General features: G+C 38.2%; 1 protein-coding gene across 8 annotated transcripts in view; it reads left to right on the top strand.

Moving 5' to 3' along the window:
• LMO7 (LIM domain 7) overlaps positions 1-22,984 on the top strand; it is a 72,253-nt gene that overhangs the window by 6,520 nt on the left and 42,749 nt on the right. For all 8 annotated transcript variants that reach the window (XM_042839211.1, XM_042839208.1, XM_042839210.1 and 5 more), the window contains 3 exons: positions 21,725-21,755; positions 22,156-22,269; positions 22,732-22,930. The gene's annotated coding sequence lies outside the window, so the exon portion shown is untranslated. The remainder of the gene's footprint in view (positions 1-21,724; positions 21,756-22,155; positions 22,270-22,731; positions 22,931-22,984) is intronic.

Here is a 22,984-nt window from a genome sequence, read left to right as displayed (position 1 = left end):
TACTGTGAAAAAATGAGTTGAGAAATAGAGTGCTATTTAAAAGAAACGGTGGTTTGGTAAGAAGAAACAGAGGGTCTGTGACTCTTCGAATGCTTGTAATTCAATCATGAATACTGAACAACCAAATTAAAAAGAGAATGGAGAAGTGGGGGTGGAGGAAGATGATATATCCATTTATACGCATCCATGCATATAAAGGAAAGTTTCAATTGTGAAAGCAGTGCCACATCTCAGCCTTTGGGGGATTTCTTTAGGCTTGCTTTGCTAGTAGCACTCAGCAGTTTGAACTATCTGACAATTGACTTAGCTAAAAGGTTTGAGAGGTAATGAGAAACTCTTTTGACAGTCATATCCCATATTATGCTTCACAAAGAACTGTCATATTTTAAATTTTGATTTAGATAGTCTAACCAAAAGATAGCAATTAAAAAAAAAAAAAGAGAATGCAAATCAATTTGTCGTCATGTTGCTCAGAGTTCAGCTTTGTTGTTGATGGTATCAAATTTATATTTGAGTCTTGCATATCTAATATTCTAGTAGATTTGCTATACTTTCTTGAATTTTTTTTAAACCCAAGAACTTCAGGTTTATAATGAGAGTACATAGTGGCTCTGAGCCTGAGTCTGCTGTACTGATTTAATTTTTCTAAGAAACACACAATATGAGTTGAAAAAGCTAGTTATAATTTGCCTTAAAAACAAAACAACAAAACAAAAATACCTACCCCAAACACACAAAAGGGATCCACCCTTTCCTGCCTTTTTTATTCTGTGTAGAATAGAAAATTGTGGACTGGATGAAAGCCAATTGCTTCAGTGCAAGAAAAATGGTAGTACTTGTGTAAGGTCTCCAGATTGTACCAGAATGACTGAAAAGTCAATCAACCCAAAGGCACAAAGAGAGTATCTTTGAATTCAAGTTGAGGGGAAGGGAATGGAAGACAGGGTTTTCTGGAATGAAAGCCTTTTAACCAAAATTTAATTAAAATAATGAACGCTGTTTTTAAAAGTCATTTTCTGACTTCTAGGGAAATAGCATTTCTTGCACATGTGGTTATAATAAGTTTTTATTGTGGTAACCAAGTTTCTTAGTGATACTTCCCTTGAAATGGAAAAGTGCAGCACCCTCAATTCAGAATGACTTTAGAAATGTTCCTATGACTCTGTAAGCATGGAAATTTCCTCTTTGCTGTAGGCATTTTCATATACGTGAGTTATATTCACATATCCTATTTTAAGCATTAAAATTGTTGTATTTATATTACTCGTGAAAACTTCGACATCATGCATTTCATGTTTAACTTGTATCAACTCTTAATAATTGTTAGGCAGAGTTAACAATGAAGATGAGTATATTTCATCAGTCATGTCCAACTATTGTGCTCAGTGTACAATACTCACACATGTCACTAATTTGCATTAGCTTTAAATCATTTCAGTAAAACCGTTGGAGGTAATCAAATGCATTCCAGACTTTGAACTGTACCTGCCAGGGTTAACCTCCAGGCTATAAAATGTTGGGTGTGGCATTATGTAATCTTTGAACTTTTTCTGAAGTTTCTAATCATGAAGAGAAATGTCTGAGATGGTTCACTTTGTCTGTTGAGTGATTTAATTGGTAATCTACCATTTTATGGGACCATAATCTTGATGGTGTTTGATTACCATTCATCTATTTTGTGAGATGATTTTGCTGAAGGAATGAAAAACTTCTAGGGTTCTATATTTGTGCCTAGAAGTGTACAGAAAATTGCCTTAATGCATTTGGAAAAATGACATTAGAGTGTGTTAGTAATGCAGACAGTATTTCAGGTAGCTTTAGTGGCATGTATTCCTAACCTTACATGGGAATTTAAATATCTATGCTACAAAACTGAATGACTTGCTGAAGGAAGTTGCAATAAATTTTTGCTGAAAGATGACATTTTAAAAGTATCTCTGAAAAAATGGCTTTGTATACTCAAAAAACTACTACTAGAAGTCTTTACAATGCTTTTCAGTGCTCTTTTCAGTGCTTTTTTTTTTTTTTTTTTTTTTTGGTCTTTGTACTAAGAGAAGAATTGTCCAACCTCTTAAGATTCCCTCAGCACTGTATTCATTTGCAAGCATGCAGATCAGTCTCTTAGCTTCTCAGGATATAGTTCAGTTTACAAAATAAGGCAATCAAGTTGGATGAGCAGTAGCAAGTTTTGAAGGAAGATACAGATAAAACCTGCGTTTTTGCTCTTCTTTGTTGTGGGCTTGTTTGTTTGTTTAGATAGAAAACTTCAGTTGTGTCTGAGTTTGGGAGTTAATGGACTTCTATAAAGACTAAGCTTGCATTGCCTTCATGTCAATCATACAGAAACTTTGCTGTCTTTAGTTGCGCTTTGCTGCTAAATTGCTGAAGCTAGAATGAAAAGAAAAAGCTCTTATTTTTTATATATATTAAGTGAAGCTGACTTAAACTTTTTTGTGAACACAAGAGTTTGTCAATTAACTGTACTCTGTGGTTAGACAAAGTAAGGCTGAATAGTGTATTGATATCTGTAGATCTTATTCAGTATCAAGTTCTGCTTTGAGCCAGACTTATTCCTGTATTATGATTAATATCATTGTTGCAGTGCTTTCAGAGATTTCAACTCAATATTACTGCTTAACTCAAGTACTCAAACAGTGTTCTTCAAGGTGCTATTAACAGACTTTCTACTGAGTATTATAGTTCAATAAGAAACACAAATATCTTTACAGAGCACACATTGAGCTGGCTGCAGGCTTTTTTTTTTTCCCCGTGCTGTCACTGACATCAGTTAAATGAAATTATGTTCTGTCACATGGTTAAAAGAGAGTGCTTTGTGGGGAGAAGACTGCTAAATAACAGCATGCTTAGCCACATAAAGGCATGATTTTTTTTTTTTTTAATAATAGAGATCTTTAATGTCTTTAAAAAACAAAAACAAAACAAACATTTAAAAAGGAAAAAAAAAAAAAAAAACAACACCAAAACAACAAACCAAAAACCAAAACCCACATCTAAAGAACTCTTCACCATTTTTCCATGCTGAAAAAGCTGGACTACAAAGCTCTATCTGCAACCATCTTACTGGCCTCCCCACTTGACTTGCTCCATTTTAGTAATGTCCTGTTTTGCACTGAACTGAATGTGGCCACTATATGTGGCATAACAAGCACTGAGGAAAGCTGGGATAATCATGACCATCAGCCTTAACCCATGTTTCCTTTCTTACCATCCTCCAGGCCCTGCTCCTCACCCCATTGTGCCATTGCAGGGGCTAATTAGTCCTAGCTCAAGACTGGGACTTTGTCCTCCTTGAAAATCAGAAAGGTTTATAGGTTTCTGTAGGGCCAGTTTTCTAAACTCAGCCCTACCCTCTGAGTTTTTGGCTGTGCCCTCCTGGTGCTCCCAGCTCAGTGTTGGGGCGTATCAGAAACTGACTCAGAAGGAAAAATGTGAAAGTCACTGTGGCATGTTACTCGGACTAAAGAGGTTAGTAATATGTATTGTATTTCCCCTTTCCTTTCCCTTCTAGAAAAGACGTTTAATGAATGTAAACATGTACACACCTTTGAACCCAGTACGTAAAGATACTCGTCAACTGACGTGGATTCCAATGCCTAATATGATAAAATAGTCAACTGGGGTGGGGAAAGGGAGGCTAAGTTCAAAATGCTTTTACTTTTGCAAATGATATTAAATTACAGACAGCCACTTGTGCCTTGTGAATAAGTGCTCAAATATGCTTGTCAGATTTATGATGCAATAATTTATGCTTTTTAACTCTCTGACCTGTTGATGTCTATGAGATGTTCTCAGCTGCGATCATTTTCCGGGAATAAGAGATGTGCTTGGTAAAATGTTAGCTAAAAATGCTTAAGCTAACAGAAGGCACAATATATTGTTTGACTTTAAGATGTGACCAGTTTCCATCACAGATCTGTGCAATTAGGGAATTACTGATTAATTCTACAAACTAATATCCTAATCTGTCCAAATTCATCAGTATAGACTACTCTAGTAAGAAGCTTTCAATAATCTTTTGCTAATTTTTTAGAAATATTGTTCTTTATATATGTAAAATACGAGGAAAACTTGGGTTACTTAACTGAGAACAGGAAAGTCAGAAGAATTCTTATTTCATATAGAAAATGATGAAATATGGGACAGATAATGCTACTCAGGACTGAAATAACAGGGTTAATAGTTTTGTGAAAGTATTTGTTAGCAAATAGCAGTCAAAAAAACCCCAAAACAAAATAAAAAACCATAAAACAGAAAGCCCCACCCAGAAATAAAACCCAAGCATTGCTAAGAATTATTAGAACTAGAAGAAACAATGGCACATTACAGATTAGCCACAGCAGCACAATAGTTTGCCAGTGTCATACTGCTTGAAGCTTTGGAGCTTGATCACTTGCCTGTTCCTCTCACTTCCCCAGATACCCCAAAAGCCAAAACAGTGGCATTGAAAAATCTTCATCCTTATGATGCTTGTACCAAAAATGGGAATTAACTCCTGCTGGTGATTTAAACGTGATAGAACTCCTTAGCCAGAAAGAGGTAGGATGAATCCCTCTTTAAGCCAAGGGAAGGTGGACAAAGTAATGAATAATAAATATGAAAACCTCACTAGGAAATGGTATAGCAGAGTAGTTGAGCTGGTTGCTGCATCTCATTCTTAGAAAGCAATCCTCCAAATGTGGGGGTTGTAGGTTTCCTTGTCAAATGGTGTTGTATAAGATAAAAGTTTACTTCATGGGGTAGTGGAGAAGTTCATGGAAGAGAAATCTCTGAAGAATTATAAATAAAAAAAAAATTATAAAAAAATTATATATTATAAAAAAATACAGGGAAACCACATCTAGTTTGGGAAGTCCCTGAGGGAGAAGCATCTTGCTTGCTCTATTTTCACTCTTCCTTAGGCAGCCACTTAACTTTGCACAGGAGAATGGCTTAGCAAGGTTTTGGTATGGCCCTGTGTGATGTTCCTGCCTGAGCTGCAAAGATCACATCCATTGAAAGCTGATTTGAACTTATGTAAATTTATGATATCTTCCTTCAAGAAGCATGACTAAGGAAGGAAATCAGATGAACTTCCATGGAAGCAATTAATTTGCTTTGCTAAATCAGTCAGACAATCTACCATTGTTAAGCTTTAGCAGGAATGGAACATTGTATACCGAAGTATCTGAGGAGGTGATTGAAACTGCAGTTGGGAAAGATCATAAATCTCTTAATCTAGACTAGTATTTGACTATTACTACACGAAACCAGGTTTTGCAATCATGGAGGTAGAAAAATTATATATATATTATTATGAATTCTTAAAATGTTTCACATTTGTTTTTTCTTATTAAACAATTTGGCATTTTAGTAAAAGCTTCGTAGGAGTAATAGGTAGGAATAGGTGAAATTTTCTGCAGATAAACTGGCATGCATATTTGCATGAACTACATTCAGAATTGTTAGCTAAAACCTACTTATCCTCTAAAAATATCAGTTAATTTAAGATGGTTTGTTACTGATTTTGGCATTGGTAATGTAACTAAGGTCACGCATCAGATGGTTATGCAGAAGGCACGCCCACCCAGCTTGAGTGAGCACAGAATAAGATGCATCAGTAATGAGATTCCTCTGCTGTGCTTATCCTGCACAACACTCACTTTTGCTGTGCAGAACGTTCTATTCTTTGAAATCTGAGCTCATCTCTTGTATTGGATGCTGACTGCTGTTGAGAAATCACACAAGTCACTTAGCGCTAGTTATTTATTAGTATTATTTGCCATTTCATTATGTTTTTTTTTTCTCCTTTAAGAGGAAAATAATTATCTTGCAAAAGAATAGCTTTTGTTTTTATAAACATTTTGTCATTCTGAGATAATCTCCTCTTTTAGTTGTGACCAAATTCCTTTTCTAGTACAATTTGAATAAATTGTGAATGCATTCAACAAGGTAGTTGGTTTAATTAAGACATACCCTGTGCAGAAATGTCCAGTTTTTCAGATGGTATAGTCAGTCTAGGGTGGTGATTGTCACAAAAATAATGCAACTGCACTTGTTTTTATTGTATTCAGTACTCTTTTTTGTTGTTCAGGATGATAAGCCTATGAATCCATGGGCTGATGGCAGCCAACAAGCCCTGCATTCCTGAGCTTTGTTTGCTTGGGTTCATGTGGGTAATGGCTGCACAGTAGCTGCGCTCAGCTGTGCATGCAGGACAAATTTAGCTTATCACCTGACTTCGCAGTACTGATGCAGGACAACTGTGCAATATTGGCTGTGCTTATACTGTGTTATGTGTCTGCCAAAGTCTCTTGGTAAATTTCCTTCTTTTAATGGACTGTGTAAGTTTTATCAGGAAAAAAGTTGGAGGGAAGTGTTGGGGCTTGACTTAATCAGAAAGCATATTTACACCATGAGGTTCTATGGTGAAAAGGCATAGAAGTGTGTGGTATTTGGAGAAGGTAAAGATAGCTGCAGAAGACTAAATCTGAATGCAAGCATTGGATTCCAATTTGTGAAATCCAGTTCAAGTGCCAGTTGTGAAATCTTCACTGAACTGAAACATCAACTGAAATGGAGTTGATAATAGAAAATCTTAGTGCATCAAATATCCTTTCTCCGTAGGACTTTAAGCTTTTCATTTATACTTTTCCCTAAAACATAGAATCATAGAGTCACTGAGGTTGGAAAAGACCCACAGAATCACCCAGTCCAACATGAATTCTGCAGTGAAAAACTGCAATGGCTTGAAAAGCTGTCTAAATAGAAATATACACTGAGCATGAAGATATGAAAGAACATAAAAATTCAAGGCCCATTTTCTTTAAGCAGCTCAAATATGAGCACATGACTGAAATGATTAAGTAGGTCAAAAACCAGTCTGCTTCCAGTGTAGCACGATCTGTTCAGACAGCACACAGCTTCCTTTCTTTCACTTTGCTTGAACATAGATAGATCTGCATGATCAGCTACGTTGGGTTGACTCGACTCCTGGGCCATGGGAGCAGTAATATCTTCGCTACCATAGCCAGTATGAACCCACCATGATGCCTCTTGAGCACATTGCAGTTGCTTGTGCTGACATCCCACTGAAGCAGAATCACACCATGGCTTTCTCCTCATCCATCTTTCCCTTCCCACAGAACATATAGTATTTCTCTGCTGTGCTGGTTGGTGTAAATATCTAACCTGAACTCTGCCTAAATTTCTGTATTGTGATATGGGTACTGTTAGAAGACATTGTAGTCAGGACAGAAAGGAATTACGATAAAATGTGATTCAAAGCTAGTGTAAATGAATCCAGTTGGTCTCCTTTTGTTAACTGTGATGTATGGAGAAATGGATCTCTTCTGCTCCCAGAAGCATTGTAAGAAATCCATTTTCATGTTGTCAAATACAGCGCCTATTAAGGGAGAATGGTTTGCATTTGCATAGCTACAGATGTAGGTTTCATTAGGGAACCTGCACTGAAAGGCTCTGTATAAGCTTAATTCCAGTCCAGGGGATGTGGGGAAGCAGTGAACACGCTGAATTTCTCTTCTCTCCTGTTGTCCAGGAATGTGTTTATATGGTTTCCATCATGTAAAAGTGGCATGTTGCTGTCTAATCAGTCAAACAAGAAAGAAGCTAGCTTTTATTTCCTGGTGCAGGAATCTTTTTGATGGAAACATACCAAAGGCATACGTACTTATGTGAGGAGCTCTTGTGTGCAGGATTTTTGTCAGGAAAGCAAATATCTTCAAGCTCCTAGAAACTGTTTGGTCAGGCTTAATTGCATGTAGGCTTTGGCATACAAGGCTTAATGGAACATGTTCCTGTTATTTGTGCATCTGTGGACACAGGAGAGACAAGGTTCCTCACAAGCAGAATTAAATAGCAGTGAGAGTGGTGGAAGAAAGTTACTAAATAGTGGTTTTTTTTTTTTTCTACCTCAAGCCGTGAGAGGATTCTCCAGCTAACTATTTCAGGTTACTTCAGCTCTTGGTACTGTGACTTCTTAGTAAATGTGTTTTTAATTTCAAGGGCTGCCTTCAATTTCAAAACTATTAAAACTGTAAAACTGTAAAACAAAACTGTATTAAGGTCAATATTTACCTGTACAATATCCTAGTCTGCATTTTCCTGTAAATGAAGAGAGAGTAGCATCGCCTCAGTTTTAAGTCCCTTTGCTGTAGGTGATGCACATGCTACCACTTCTATGGTTTGGAATAGTCTTTTGATTGCTCTCCAGCTATTTTGGAATGGGATACCTGATGAAGATGGCTTCTTTCTGGTTTTGTTCTCCATTGCTCAGGCTTCTTTGCCAGGCAACTTGCAAAACAAACAGCAATGCAGGGTCAGCCTCCAAAGAGTACACGCTTTGAAATAGAGGACAGGTGGCAGTTATTCTGTAATGGTATTACAAAAGGTAGTTGTAGAGGTTTTCATGTATTTCCTTATTAAGGCGTGTAACATCCCAACCCTTATATTGAAAAAAACTAGTAGGTACTTATCAGAAAAAAATCAGGTTGTATTTTTCTTAATGGTGGAGGATATAACTGAAGTTTGTTTGTAGACAGGATTTGAAAGTGTCTGGTTCTTTGAAATAATAGCTTGTAAGTGATGATTCACACAGAAGTGTAGGGAAACAAAGAAAAGTGTTAGGCAAACTGGATGTAGATGGTCATCTTAAAGGCCCAGTAGAAGAGAGAAGGCAGAAAATGTTGGTTCATTAAACAAAGCAAATTGCAGCTCATTCTAAAATTTCTCAAAAAAAAAAAAAAAAAAAAAAAAAAAAAAAAAAAAAAAAAAAAAAAAGAAAGTGTACAATGTTGTGTTCATGGGGTAGAATTGCTTTTTGGTTTAACTTTGGTAATGATTGTACTGGAGCTGTCTTATCACTGGCGTTACTCCCTGGTCACTTTTCTTTTTGTGAAAGCACTTCAGTTAAGGCTTGGTTGTACATGTGAAATGCAGAATCTACTGTGCAAACTGAAATTAGCAAAAATAAAAGCCTTTAAAAAAAAAACATAATTTCAAAGCACTTTTCATCTCTAGATACTGCTGTGAGAGGAGGAGCATGTTAGCGAACAGATGGGGTGGTAGTTGGTTAAACACTCAAAATGAGTGCATTTAAGACTTTATGCAGTAGAATTGAGCACAGCATATATTTAAATATATGTGCACTCATGTATACGAAAAGTCTTATTTCGCGCATAGCCTGCTGATTTCCATGCTTGTATCAGTCTTCATCAGTGCTAAAATTCCAGCGTCACTGCTTAAAAAGAGTTTAGGGAGTGCTCTTGATGGGAATTTTTCTCTTTGTAGAGGATGACACCTCATGTCTTTAATCTGTTGTTCTTTTTCCTGGCAGCTTTTCTTCATAAAACACTGCTTGGATTTGGTTGGTAACTTTATTATACAGAAAACTCAAATATATTCACCTGCGTACCTGTACTGTGTGTGTTAGTTGTTGTGCTTTTTCCTCCACCTCTTAAGAAGCTTAGGTAACTGTGTAATTAAATGAACTATTATTAAAAGTTACATACCTGACATTCTGTTCAGAGTTCCTTCTACAGTTCTGGATTTCTTTCCCTGGGGAAAGCTTCCACAGATTCTTTCCTATCTGTGAAAAATTTGAGGTGCATACTTTTACATGTACTCAACGTGCTGTTGTCCAAGGGAAGTGTGATAGAGGATTTAACGTTTGTAATCTTTTTTTTTTTTTTTTTTTTTTTTTTGACTGAGCAATAAATATCTGACTGCCAAAGTACTTCTGGATCAGTGTCTTCCAATAAATTAACATCCAACAGATGTCTGGTTTGTTGTAGCATGAAATGTTTTTGATGGAACTGGTTTATGTAAGACTCATTTTTATAATAACGTAACTTACACTGCAGTATATGCTATTTTTGAGTATATTAAAAGACTTGTACTCTGCCATAAATAATACTGCCTTGATGATGATGGCTGTTGCATCTCCGTACTTTCACTTGCTAAAAACCACTGAGAATACTTAACGAAACTTTAAGGTACAGACTTCAGTAGATACATTGGAGCATGAATTGCATCTGTACTCACGTGTAGGGAGAATAATATGTGAAGAGCACTCTAGCCATATTTTTCATAGCAGCCTTTTCCACCTGTGTATTGCTATGTAGAAAGAAAGGGGAAATATGTTGCAAAAATGTGTAGTGTAGATTTTCATATCCAGGCAGCATTGTGCGGATAACATGGCTCAGCAATTTGCTATCTGGCAATCTTTAGTATTATCTTCATATTTGCTTATCACTCATATATACCATCTCTGAGTCAACAACCTTCTCCTAAACCATCAGCAGAGACTTATTTATTCTCTTCATTTGAGGATTTACTGGCTATTCTTTCATTGTTCTGGTTAACTAACTTTTGTAGTTTTGTTAGTTTGGAGTTGAAAAGAATTGGAGACCTTGGAGTTATTCTGAGTCTTATTATTCCATTGTGCACCCTGGTAATGAGCCTTCTGAATTGGCTTCCTGTGTGATTCTTCTTCAGTTGTAACCTGTGTTATTTTTCTTGTTGCAAGTAGGTTAGCAACTTTCTCATTCTCTCTATATTTTAACTCTCAGTGGAGAATAATGAGGACTTGGCTTTTCACTGAACTGGAAAACAGTTATGTTGTCACAGCAGTATTATTGTTGGGACTTCTAAATTCAAAGAAAACTAAAAACCTAAGATGAAAATGGCTGGTTCTGGAGACATTTCCAAAGTAGCAGATGTGGATTAGCAGTTGCTATGCAATGTGTGGACTCTTTTCTCAGAAGCTGAGCCTTGTTGTAGCTCACTGTTGCCACTGACATACGTTGCAGCTTAATCTTTAGTCTGAAATAATCACTGCAATGACTAAATGCAATAATGATTGCATTCATAGCTAATATGGAGATCCTTCATCTGCAGAAGCCATGGATCCCTAGATGAGAATTCTCAGGTTTCTGCTGACCTTCTCTGGATCAAAATGTCTGCCCAGTTGTGTGGAAATTGTGGATTTTGGGGTGAAGGATTTCTATAGTAACCTCTTCCAGAACCTAAGGGTTGTTTTTGTTATCCAGGCTCTGCAGTTTGAGTGACTTCTGGGAAGGATAGCTTACAGCCACCATGTGTGTTTTAAGGAGCCTACTTCTGGCCAGACGGTTGGTAAAATTCTGCAGACAGTGAACTGTAGTTTCCAAGAGTTAATACATTAGTATCTCTTTTCTCATGAGAAGGAAGACTCCTAATTTAGCATTTACTCATGCAGTCATTAAAAATGTTGGGAATATTGCCATGGCCTCACTTGGAGCAGAATTGGATCTTTTTGTTCCATTCCCTCTCTGCCACCAGATTGAGTTGTAATAGCTTGTTGGAGCGTTTTGGTAGTGTCTTAATTGGTGAATCAAAGTTTTTTACTCAGTCATCAGTTTCATGCTACAAATTACATACTTTATGGGTACCAGTGTAAAGCAATGGTATGAGATCATGTACAGTTCTGTGGCAGTTCTGTGGCTAGGATTATTTTCCTATATTATTAATTTTGTCCAAGTTTGTATTTTTGAACTCCTCTAACTGTACTACAGAAACTCCAGCACAGTTGATTTCAGTAGGTTGGGATGCTCAGAATATTGCATTATATAAATTCTGTAGCCTCAGAGTTATATGGTTAGGCTAGCTTTTTTTTGCCACCTCCTTTTTGCCTCCCACACAGACCTTCCAACATTCTGGCAAAGCAAGTATTTGGACATCTACCCATTCTCTCACTTTGCAGCAAAGAAGGATTCATTTTTCCAACATTAAAAACTTGGCCAGAAAACCTGATTCAAAAGTTTAATGTTTTGAGCAAATGTTTAAAAATACCCTCTAACTGACTTGGCTGCTTAAAGTAGCTTTAAAACACTTTTGTCCACTAGGGCTGACAGTTTTTTTTTTATCCTCCAGAAAGCAAAAACTTATCACAGAATCACAGAATCACAGAATCACCCGGGTTGGAAGGGACCTCAAGGATCATGTAGTTCCAACCCCCCTGCCTAGCAGGGCCACCAAACACACACATTCAGATCAGGTTGCCCAGGACCCCGTCCAACCTGGCCTTAAACACATCCAAGGACGGGGCATCCACAACCTCCCTGGGCAGCCCGTTCCAGGGCCTAACCACTCTCCTTGTATAGAACTTCCCCCTAACATCCAACCTAAATCTTCCCTCCTTCAACTTGGATCCATTTCCCCTAGTCCTGCTGTTGTCAGCCCTTTTGAAGAGTTTACTCCCCTCGTGGGTGTAGGTTCCCTTCAGGTATTGATAGGCTGCAATGAGGTCACCCCGCAGCCTTCTCTTCTCCAGGCTGAACAAGCCCAACTCCCTCAGCCTGTCCTCATAGGGGAGGTGCTCCAGCCCCCTGATCATCTTAGTCGCCCTCCTCTGGACCCTTTCCAAAATCTCAATGTCTTTCTTGTACTGAGGGCTCCACACCTGGACACAGTACTCCAGATGGGGCCTCACAAGAGCCGAGTAGAGAGGGACGATCACCTCCCTGTCCCTGCTGACCACCCCTCTCCTGATGGAGCCCAGGATCCCATTTGCCTTTCGAGCTGATCCCATTTGCCTTTCGAGCTGAACTTATCTGGTGATATTGATTGCAACAAATTGAATTTAGTCATTTCATACATGACAGAAATAAATCTGAATTTGTAACTAACCTAAACAAAGAATAGTTAACACCCACATCTTTAAGTAGCTCCATTACATGGATGTGTTGCAGGAACTCAGGACAGGAGATGGGAATTGTGGCAATTAGGGATGAAAGTATTTGGTCACCTTGGATCTTGTCTGCTCCCTGAAACAACAGGGCACATTTTCTGCTGAGTAGTGCACTTTCAAACTTGATTATTATGCCTTGTTTTTGATGGCTTCTGGAAGATTTGATTCAAGAAATTATATTCTTTTCCAGAATTATTTCTGATAAGGTTGGATAAATTTATGTTTGACTGCGTTAATTGAAGCTTTCTTTTCTGGATCTGACTCTGCCTCCCTGTATGAAGGTAAATCAAGAAAAGATAGGAAATGTTAAGGACCACTGATGTTTCTGTGATCTTGGTACCTCACTTCTTTGGGTGCATATGCTTCAACTCAAGTTAATAGGGAACTGGCTTTGGCAGAGAAAAGTCAAGTTCATCCCATGTCTCATGTTTTTATGGGATGTTGTTATCCCTGTTGCTAGGGTAACTCAAAGAAACAAAATCTGGAAAAATCTCAAAAAGGAAGCATTACAATTTCTTCAGTGCTTCTTATTTGGTTGTGAGATAATTTGCCAAAATACTACACTGAAAGCCCAGCAGTCTTTTAAAGGTTTTATCCCAAACACGGTTAGTAAACTAAATGATGTGGTCATGCAGTAGTGATTTATTTCTATTTATGGGCAAATTCCAACATAGCTTTAACTTGTTTCCAAAATGTTCATCATGGAATTAATTGCACTTACCTTGTAGATCCATTTTCTGAACTTCACTCTTCCATTTCTACAAATAATCTGAATTCTCTCCAAAATCTCAGTTCTAGCATATTTTCCCAAAAGCTGTGCTTTTAGTAATCCCCCTTTAAAATGCTGAAGTATTCATTCTTTAACAATGTGGCTTGAACTTAAAAAGAGGGGCTGGGGTTGACACTAACACAATTCTTTTTTCAGATTTTGTCCTCAGCTAGCATTAAAGGATCGACAGTATTCGTGTCAATATTGAGACAGTTCAAGCTAGTGGATATTTCATCTGCTTCAGTTTTTTGCGGGCTTAGTTATTTTGAAGTGCAAAGGAATGGGAAAGTCTGGCCTTTATAGCTGAGTTGGCTGCCTCTTTTCACCTAGTGGCTGGCGAAAGGCATGTCCTTTCCTGTGTAGCTTAACCAAAGCATAATACAGACATCCGAAATAAGATAACCAGTCCATCAGTCTGAACACGGAGTTCATCCAGAGATTTTTCCAGAGAATTCTTAGTTTAGAATGCTAAATAAATTTTGTTCTCATATATAATACTTTTGCCAGCATTACATTTGAATTGCTGTAAAGGAAAACATTAGCCATCAGAAATATGTTCAAGTTACTTTCAGCTCCTGCATTTCCCACATACCCCAAAATGCAGGGGCCCTGATTGCAGTCTACATTTACCTGTCTTCTCTCAGAAAGATGAATTCATTTTTGTATGCTTACCTGTTATTACTAGTCTTGGTTTCCCTGAAGAGGTGGTGACTGGAGTACAGTAAGTCTTGACCACCTCTGATTTGCAATCGATGGATGGGGAAAGTGTAGTTCTTGCTTTTAGCAGTTCACTTCTATGTGTTTAATTGTATTCTGTGTATGTATTAGAACAGCAACCAAGTAAATACCTCCTTGCAGTGGTGAAACTCACCATGAATGCAGGCATGAGTTTAGCAATACTCAGTGTAAATTACTACCAGTCACATTTTTTTTTTTTTTGTCAGCTAATACGTTCTTTGCTGAATATCATGTATAAATTACATAATATATAGGCATATATATCATGTATATGCATGGGGTTTACAGACACCCCTCAAAGTTAATGAAAACTCCTGAAGTTGGGTGTTAAAAATTGGTATACTATTTTGTTTATGCACAGGTTTGTGCATCACAGCCTATTTGTTTGATGCAAAAATAAAGGATTATGTTTAACAGTTTTTTTCTCTGAGCATAAAGCAGGGCAGGAGATTGAAGGTAAGTAGGTTTGTTTTGTTTTGTTTTTCTTCCCCCCCCCCTCCTATCTGATTATATATGCTATAAAAATAGAGGGGAATGGTTCTAAACTAAGATGGGAGGTTTAGGTTAGATATTAGGACGAAGTTTTTCACACAGAGGGTGGTGATGCACAGAAACAGGTTGCCCAAGGAGGTTGTGGATGCCCCATCCCTGGAGGCATTCAAGGCCAGGCTGGATGTGGCTCCGGGCAGCCTGGTCTTGGTCTTGTGGTTGGCGATCCTGCCCATAGTATGGCAGTTGAAATTAGATGATCATTGTGGTCCTTTTCAACCCAGGCCATTGTATGAAAAATCTGTCTCAGTGAGCAAAATGTATCATCTGCCAATTCCTAGCAATCCATAAGGGACCACCACTGAATGCTTCTTCCTAACTGAACAATTGTATTAATCCTGGGTAAGAATGCACACAGGCAGTTGCTATGGTGTAGTAGGTACATGGAAAATATTTACCCTAACTTACCTTGCAATGAGTTGTTTATCCATACCCTGAGTGGGTGCAGCAGTATCTGAGCAGTACTCAGAAGGAATAAGTGAGTCAGCACTGAGGACTGTTCTGTAAAATCACCACTAGAATCCTTCTGTGGGAAGAGGGGATATAGGAGTGAAAGTAAAAAGGACAATAATTGTGGAACCATTAAATTAAATAATAGTGAAGTCACATCAGGCAGTAGAGAAGGTGAATATTGGCTTTGTCTTGAAATAATACTGAGTTGCCATGGTTGCTGCAGTTCTGCTAATGCAAATAATATGCTTCATACAGAATATTTTTCTGTATCTTTTAGTACTATTTCTGTGCTAGTTAACAACTGTACATTTGTGTATTCTTGTATGTATTTCAAAAAACTCACAGGATCTCACTGAATTGCCTACTTTGATCTTTGTTATTCAGTGAGACCCTACAGAAACACCAGCTAACCCTTTTGGAAAGAAAGCTAACACAAGCATAAGTTCCAATATGGATTTCTTTTCAAATTCATCTTCAAAATTCACACAACAATGATCTAGTGTGGTATGGGAGAACCAAGGGAGAGATCTTCAAAACAGTGCAAGCGAAGTTAATGTAGATAAACCATGCAAAAAGGGACCAGTCAACAAAGCAACAGTAACTATTACAAATGCTGTAAAATTCTTTAACGTACCTCATAATATGAGCAGGAAGCTCACACAGAGAATGTGAGCTGCTTGCTCACATTCTCTGCCTCCTCTTTCTCTGGAGGTGTTACTGCAGTGATACTCCCTCCCTTTTTCCCTGCCAGCCCCTGACCTGAGGGGGGTTATCAACCAGGTTCCTCAGCACAGGCTTGTTCCTTTGGCACTTGTTTTGTTTTTTTGTCGTCTTATTGTTTTGGATTGTTTTGGTTTTATTTGACTGGTATCTCATCTTCCCTGTGATATCCCGACTATTAGTTTCTTCCTTGCGGAAGCTCGTGGCTTAGGCTGAGCTATGAGGAAGCTGGCAGAGATGGACCACCCAGGGAGGGGTAGGAAAAGAGCGTGAGGAAATGGATAATATGATTGTCCTGTAACTTGCTGGGGCTGATGCACATTTCTAGAAGTGCCTGTTTTTGTTTTGATAAGAGGTTTAAGAATAGCTTGGCGTAATGGGTGAGATCAGCTAGGAAGCACTGCTCTCTGAGGTGATGTGATGGGCTGGGCTCTGAGGCAGTGAACCAGGCCATGTTCCCACGGAGGGTGTTGTCCTGCCCAATTCTTTCTCTGCCCTTCCCCTCTTGGGCATCCCCCCCCCCCCTCCTTCCCACCCCCAGCCCCTTCTTTAGCAGGTGAAGGTGTGGGCTGGGGACAGGCTACTCTGCCAGCAGGGCTGGCGGAGCTCCCTGCTGCATGTTGCTGGTTTCGTAGGGGTATGGAGAAACGCTTTCTGCCGTCATTTTACACCTGACACTGTATACGGTTACAATGTAAGTGGCATGGGGGTGCGGTGGATACGTTGCTATGGAAAGTACATGTGCTTTTTGTATTTATAGAGCAGTCAAGTAGGAAGGTGTGTTTTCCAAAGCTGTTCTCGAGTGCTTCTGCAGTACCAGACCATTTTGTTTCCAATAATCTCAGCAGTGAGTGGTGGCTCTCGAGGTTGAATATCAGTTTGCTGAGAATACAAGCACTGGCTGGAGGAATGTCCTTGTGTCTCTGTGCCCATGCCGCGGTCCTGCCATCCATTGAAGCCTTTCTATTCTGAGCAGCATGTGGGAATCCAGTGAAATCTGATAACGGCAATATTAATAGCAATTGAGTAGGTGTCCACAGAGGTTAAAATTTAGCACAAGCCTGCTGCTAGTTGGACGGATGGTGCTGCTCTCCTGCGTGACATACCTTGGTAGTAGTGGGTGGAGAATCCTTCGAACCCTTCAAAGTCTTCCTCAGACACGTAAGTTAAGGTGCCGGTGTCGGGCTGCAGTGCCTAGAGCTTGGTGAGGAGCTTGGCAGAGGGCTTTGGCTGCTCCTGAGCTAAAGCAGGGGTTGGCCAAGTCTTTCCGAGGTCATCTGGGTGGTGGAACCTCAGCATTGGTCATTAGAAGGTCAGAAGGAGAACACCAATACTTCTGTTGACACAGAAATCTGCGTTCTGTTTGTGAAGTCCTGTATTAGTAAGGTATGTAGCATGGAGGAAGGGATGGGTAACAGATAGCTTTGGCAGCTGTTGGGGTTTCTGGGCTATTCATCACCAAGGGCAGGGTTTGGCACTAGGCACAGCGCATTTGTCACTGGCACATTCCTTTCTATCAGTGGGAGTGTCTCTGTCCCTTCTTCCTCCCCGTAAATGGATGCAGAACTTTCTTATCTCTAATGACCCATTACTACTTTTCAGCAGATAACTCATTTAGGGGAAGGGAAGACTCTGATATATCTAATTTTTAATTTTTTTTTAAAAATCCATATCTGCATTTCCAGAATGTTTCTACACTAAAAGCAGATACTCAGAAAGCCATCGTTTCTTAAAGGGATTCTACAAAATAATCTTCCAGAATTGTACTGACATCTCGTATCTTGGTTTTCTTGAGCCCCACATTGATGTTCTCTCTGGAAAACATTAAGTCAAGTATGGGAGTGATCTGCTGCTACTAATTGATAGTTTCCAGAATTTAACATGTATTAGGATCTCAGGGATCCAAGTTTGGAAAACAAAATCCAAACTGTTGGGTATATATATTAAAAGATTTGAAATAAGTTGACCTAAACATAACTACTTAAAATACACTGCTCTACTGCAAGGAGACACTGAAAAATATATGTATACAGGTGTTAGCATTTCCAGTGGATATCTTCTGGAAGTAGTTACCTTAAGAAATCAACTAGACTGTATTACAGTCTGCTTGCTACTGTTAGTTGTATGACTGTCTTGTACAATTTTAATTTTGAAGAATACCTCAAAGTATGTTGAAATAATAGGAAGCTATCCTCATGCCTCAAACTTGAGCTTTGGCAGAAGTCCAGGAAGCAGGCTGAGCCTCTGGCTGGGTTGCCATCACTGGGGTCTCTTAGGTTGTTGGCATGGCAAGCTCCTCTTTCACCAGGCCCTTCCCTGCTCCTGTATGGCAATGTGCCAGACTTGCAGCTGTATACTAACATGCTCACTTGTGCGAGCATGCTGTAAATCAGATGAGTGAGTTAATTTGGGCATTAGAAATGCATATTAGAAAATCCCAAACAGAGAAACTGACTCTTTGGTCCTGATTCACAGTGTGAATCAGAGTTGTGTTGGCATAATCACAGGGCAGCAAACAGAGACGGCTGGAAGGGAAAGAGAGATCAGGAAATCCTTAAGGTAGAGCTGCTGCCAAAGCCTTTGTATTGTCAGGCAGGGGCCTTAGTGACTAATTTTGCTATTTAACCTTGAGCAAATAGTGGAACTGGGAATAAATTCCTTGAGCTGCAGCTCAGTCTGTTATTGCTACGTCCCTTTCTTTTATTATATAGTGGTCCTTATTAGAGAAGCATTCATCCTCTAATGCTGACCAAGTGTAAACTATTTTGGTGAATGTGCATTTTGTTCAAATGTAACTAAGGTATTTGGTATCTAAGCATATAATCTACTAACAAGTGCACGTTATTTTTGTCCCGTTTGTCTTTTTTTCTGTTTGCTAAACGATTGACGTAGTTCAGATGATTTACACAGAAGATATTACTTCTCCATGAGTGGTTATTTCACATCCTTGCAGCAGTGTTCAGCTTGGAATTGTTCAGTTATGCTTCGTAATTATTAAAATATCCCCCACAGTTTGTTATCTCATGGCCTTTAGACTTCTATGCTACATTTGATATATATTTTCCAGGGTGGTTAATTTTGAAGTTGTTCATAAACTTTTACTGAAACCACTGCCAATACTTAAGGTTTGTTCTTCATGAATGAGAAACTGTAGGTTTTGAACTTGAGAATTCTGTGCTAGCTGGAATTTGACACTGATGTTAAATTAGGTAACCCAGTCTTCTTTTGAACTTCAGAATAAGTGCTAAAATATTGAGACTAGTGGGATCAGATGAAGCACACAGTAAAATAATTTCTGTGCAGTGTTGATTGTTCTCTTTAGCAGCTTCTGTTTCTTAGTTCAGACACCTCTAGTGAAGTTGCATAGTTAGAGAAAACCTTTGGTAAAGCAGAGGTTAATTTTTGAAATTTAATGAAATTTAGTAAACAGTGTGGAACTGTCATTTGGACAGGAGCATGCTTCTTTCAGTAGATAGTTTTTAAGGTGCAGCTTTGAGCAAAGCAGCAGCCTGCATATGTTACAGCACAATGGCATTCTTTTATTCAAGCCAGAATAATACCCTTAATTTCATAAAGACTGTTGTTTCCACCAGCTGAGTTCTATCATCATCATTTTGAATTAAAATATCACATTTTTTTTTAGAATTTTCCAGTGTGTGATTGGTGTTTAATTGCATTGATGAAGGTACACCAGCAGTGGATTGTGCATGCATAGCTCAGGCATGGTTTGTGAGCTTGGCCACAATGTAGATGTATGAGGTTCTTATTTCGCTCAGAGAAAGACAGCAAGTGGATCCAAATAGCATCTTCTGAAAGCTGCAGGCCTCACAGAGAAGCAGCTGTGAAAACTAAAGGTGACAATAAAATTTTTTAAGGCATTCCAGTAAGATAACAGCATTAGATTTCTTTGTTGAGTTTTTTTTTTTTGTGTGTGTGTGTGTATGTGGAAACAATTCTATAGATTTTGGATTTGTGCAGATTCTGGGACTATACATTGCTCATCTGGAATCCCTCCTCTTTTCCCTTTATGTAAGGGCTATTGAAGAATTAATGTATACCTATGTAAATAAGCAATTGATTGCTCTAGATTAGCAGAAGGTTTCCTGGTTTTTATGTTTGGACTTTACCTATCAAAACAAATTGCTTAAAGGATCAGAGGCCAACATGCATAGCTCGAAGAAATAAAGTAGTAATGCATGTAAATTACAAAACTGGAAAAGCTTTGCTAAGAATAAACAACTTGACAGCTTGCTTCTGTTGTTAGTCTAGCAAGCATGCAAATGGACCACTGTGTCCTGTATGTGTGTGTGAAATTTTTCTATGCCTGCATTTGGGGTTCAGTCATGCTTACTAGTTGATGTGAATGTTCTTAAGTTTTGCAGTGTTTGTAGCCTGAGTATGCAGGCCTGTTCATGCTTTGTTTGAGTGTAGATGATATGTAAAAATACAAAAACAGCTGAGTGTTCCTCATGTTGCAAATGACCAATATAAATGATTGCAGAGAACTCATGAGAAGCAAAAGTGGGTACCATGTTCAATTCAGAGCTTCCTTCTGAAAGCTGGTGTGACCAGCGGGGTACAGCTTATAGTGACTAAAGGCAGAATTTTTCACTGTTTACTGGACTGCTAAAGTTTGGAAGAAAATTTTAAGGCATTCTTAGCAAGGGTATGCATGGCCTATGCTTTTATAATTGCAAATAACGAAGGAAATTCTGTCCTAATGACCTTAAGCCTTCAGGCCAAAGAGTGTAAACCTTGAAAATACTCTTCATCAGATGTGAAAAGTATAATGCTTATACACTGTGGAGCTTATACAGCCTCATGAGAGCAATTTTCTGTTCTCTGCTTAGTGACCAGCCTGTCTGTAATCAACACATTAGGTAACAGCCATAGCACGTACATCCGAAAAGAAATCTACATGCTCATGATAAAAGTCAAAACATTTCTCCAATAAATGCTCAATAAAAAATAAAAAAATAATAATAAAAAAATTACAACAGCAATGTATTTTAGGAGGGTCTTTATACTTACACATGCAAGTATTTGACATTAAGAGAGGTGTCATTGCACAGGTCAGCTGCATCTCATGATTTTGTGCTCATGGCTGCCTGATTTCTTCATGATGGGAATGACCACCCCATCAGTACTGAGTGAAAGGTGCTCTCTTCAAACATGGGGAAAGAGAGGAAAGAGTGGCTGTGTGAACTGTGTCGAGTTGCGTTAAGTGTTTGAAGACTGCTGTCTATGCTGACCAAACCCTGTAGTAAAATATGACCTGACGCATCACAGGTCTGAATCTTGAACTCTTTGTAAATCTTTCTGCCACTGTATATAAATTCCACACCTTTTTGTTCAAATCCTCTCACCCTAATTACTGCTAGTGCTTGATGGGTGTCTTATTTTTTTTTTACTTTTTTTTTTAGTCTGAAATGTTCTATCCGTTAAATATTTTGAAAAATGTAATACAAAGAGAGGGAAAGTACTTTGCTTTCACATGGATCTGAAGCTCTTCCTGGATAGGAAGTATATTGCCCAGATATTTGCTTGTTTTCCATGTTGTTGTTGGTAACTAGAAACCTAATTGAAAGAGCCTGGAACCTTTCTGAATCCTTTCTGAATTGTTCTCAAATCAGAATCTTTAATGGTTTCTTGCTTTGTCTGTAATGCTTAAAATAGTATAGTTATGCCTGAGAATTTGAAGTGTGTTGCTATTCTATTTTTTTTTTTTTCTCATTCCTTCACTCCTTCAGACCAGAGGAGACCAACAGAAGAGTGAAAAACGTAAGACGCTTACTTCAATGCTATTTGAAACAATTTCTCACTAATTTTGATTAAATATATTTTTAAAATATTTCGGATGTTTCTGTCTATGGCATTATTGTTCTTATTTTATTCTTCAGCTGTTCACTCAAATAAGTGCCACATTATGGTCATTTCTGTGGGTCTTAATTTTTCAAATAAATACAGTAATTAAACAGCACTTGCACATGATTACTTGCATTATGCTGTATATAACACAGCACTGTAAGTGGTTTTGATGGAAATTCTAGCAAACACTGTAAGCAAGATTTTTATATTTAAATGTGGAAAATCTCTCCGTAACATGGAGAGATGCCTTAATGCTGGTTGAGAAGGAAGCAAATGAACTTCATATTTCGTTTTGTTTGTTTTATGTTTCTAGGTTTTGATTACATTATATTGGCTGGGGAGAAAAGCACAAAGTAACCCTCACTATAATGGTCCATATCTCAATCTTAAAGCATTTGAGAAGTTATTAGGGCAAGCATTGACTAAGGTAAGGAAAACATTAGAAGTAGTAAATAAATACCCCAATTTCATACTTTGCAACTCTACAACTCAAAATAATCTCTTGGTGGTTTAATCAGTCTTAATTTGGAGACTACTATCACAGTGTTTTCTTGTTTTTTGTTTGCTGTCAAAGGCTATGTAGAAAAAATGAGTTTTAGCCTACCCTGGTTCTTCCGATACCAATGTAATCAAGAAATTCAGAGCCCATCCTCTGTGATTGGTTGATAAATTGTGAATAAGCCTTATCTTGATTCTGTTTGGCTGAAATGAGGGAAATTTAAGCATTTGTTTTAACTCATCTATTCAAGGTTTTATATTTTTCTGGGATTGACGTTGGTAAGTTTGTTAGTGCAGTCAAGACACGTTTTTAAATTTTTTGAGTGCAAATTGACTAATAATATTCTGCTTTAAACTATCATGAAGGATCTTTCAAAACTTACTCCCATAGGCACTTGAAGAGTCCAGCCACCTAAACAGAAGTGGCAGGGATAGTGGGTACGGTGATATTTGGTACGTGGACCGAGGAGAACCTTTTCCATCTTCAGCAAGCCACAAAAGAGACGATTCTTTCGATAGCTTGGACTCTCTTGGCTCAAGGTCCTCCACAAGCTTTTCATCAGATATAACCTTGAAAGGTGGCAGTGAAGGTATGTTTTCCTCTTTTAAATCTTTTATAAACACATCTTATGAGAGTGGGAAAA

The sequence above is a fragment of the Centrocercus urophasianus genome, unplaced genomic scaffold, assembly GCF_019232065.1.
Source record: "Centrocercus urophasianus isolate 14NV4802_14NV808 unplaced genomic scaffold, USGS_Curo_1.0 seq_9, whole genome shotgun sequence".
Classification (NCBI taxonomy): Eukaryota; Metazoa; Chordata; class Aves; order Galliformes; family Phasianidae; genus Centrocercus; species Centrocercus urophasianus.
The sequence above is the reverse complement of the archived record's forward strand: the minus strand, read 5'-3'. Positions and strand labels throughout refer to the sequence as shown.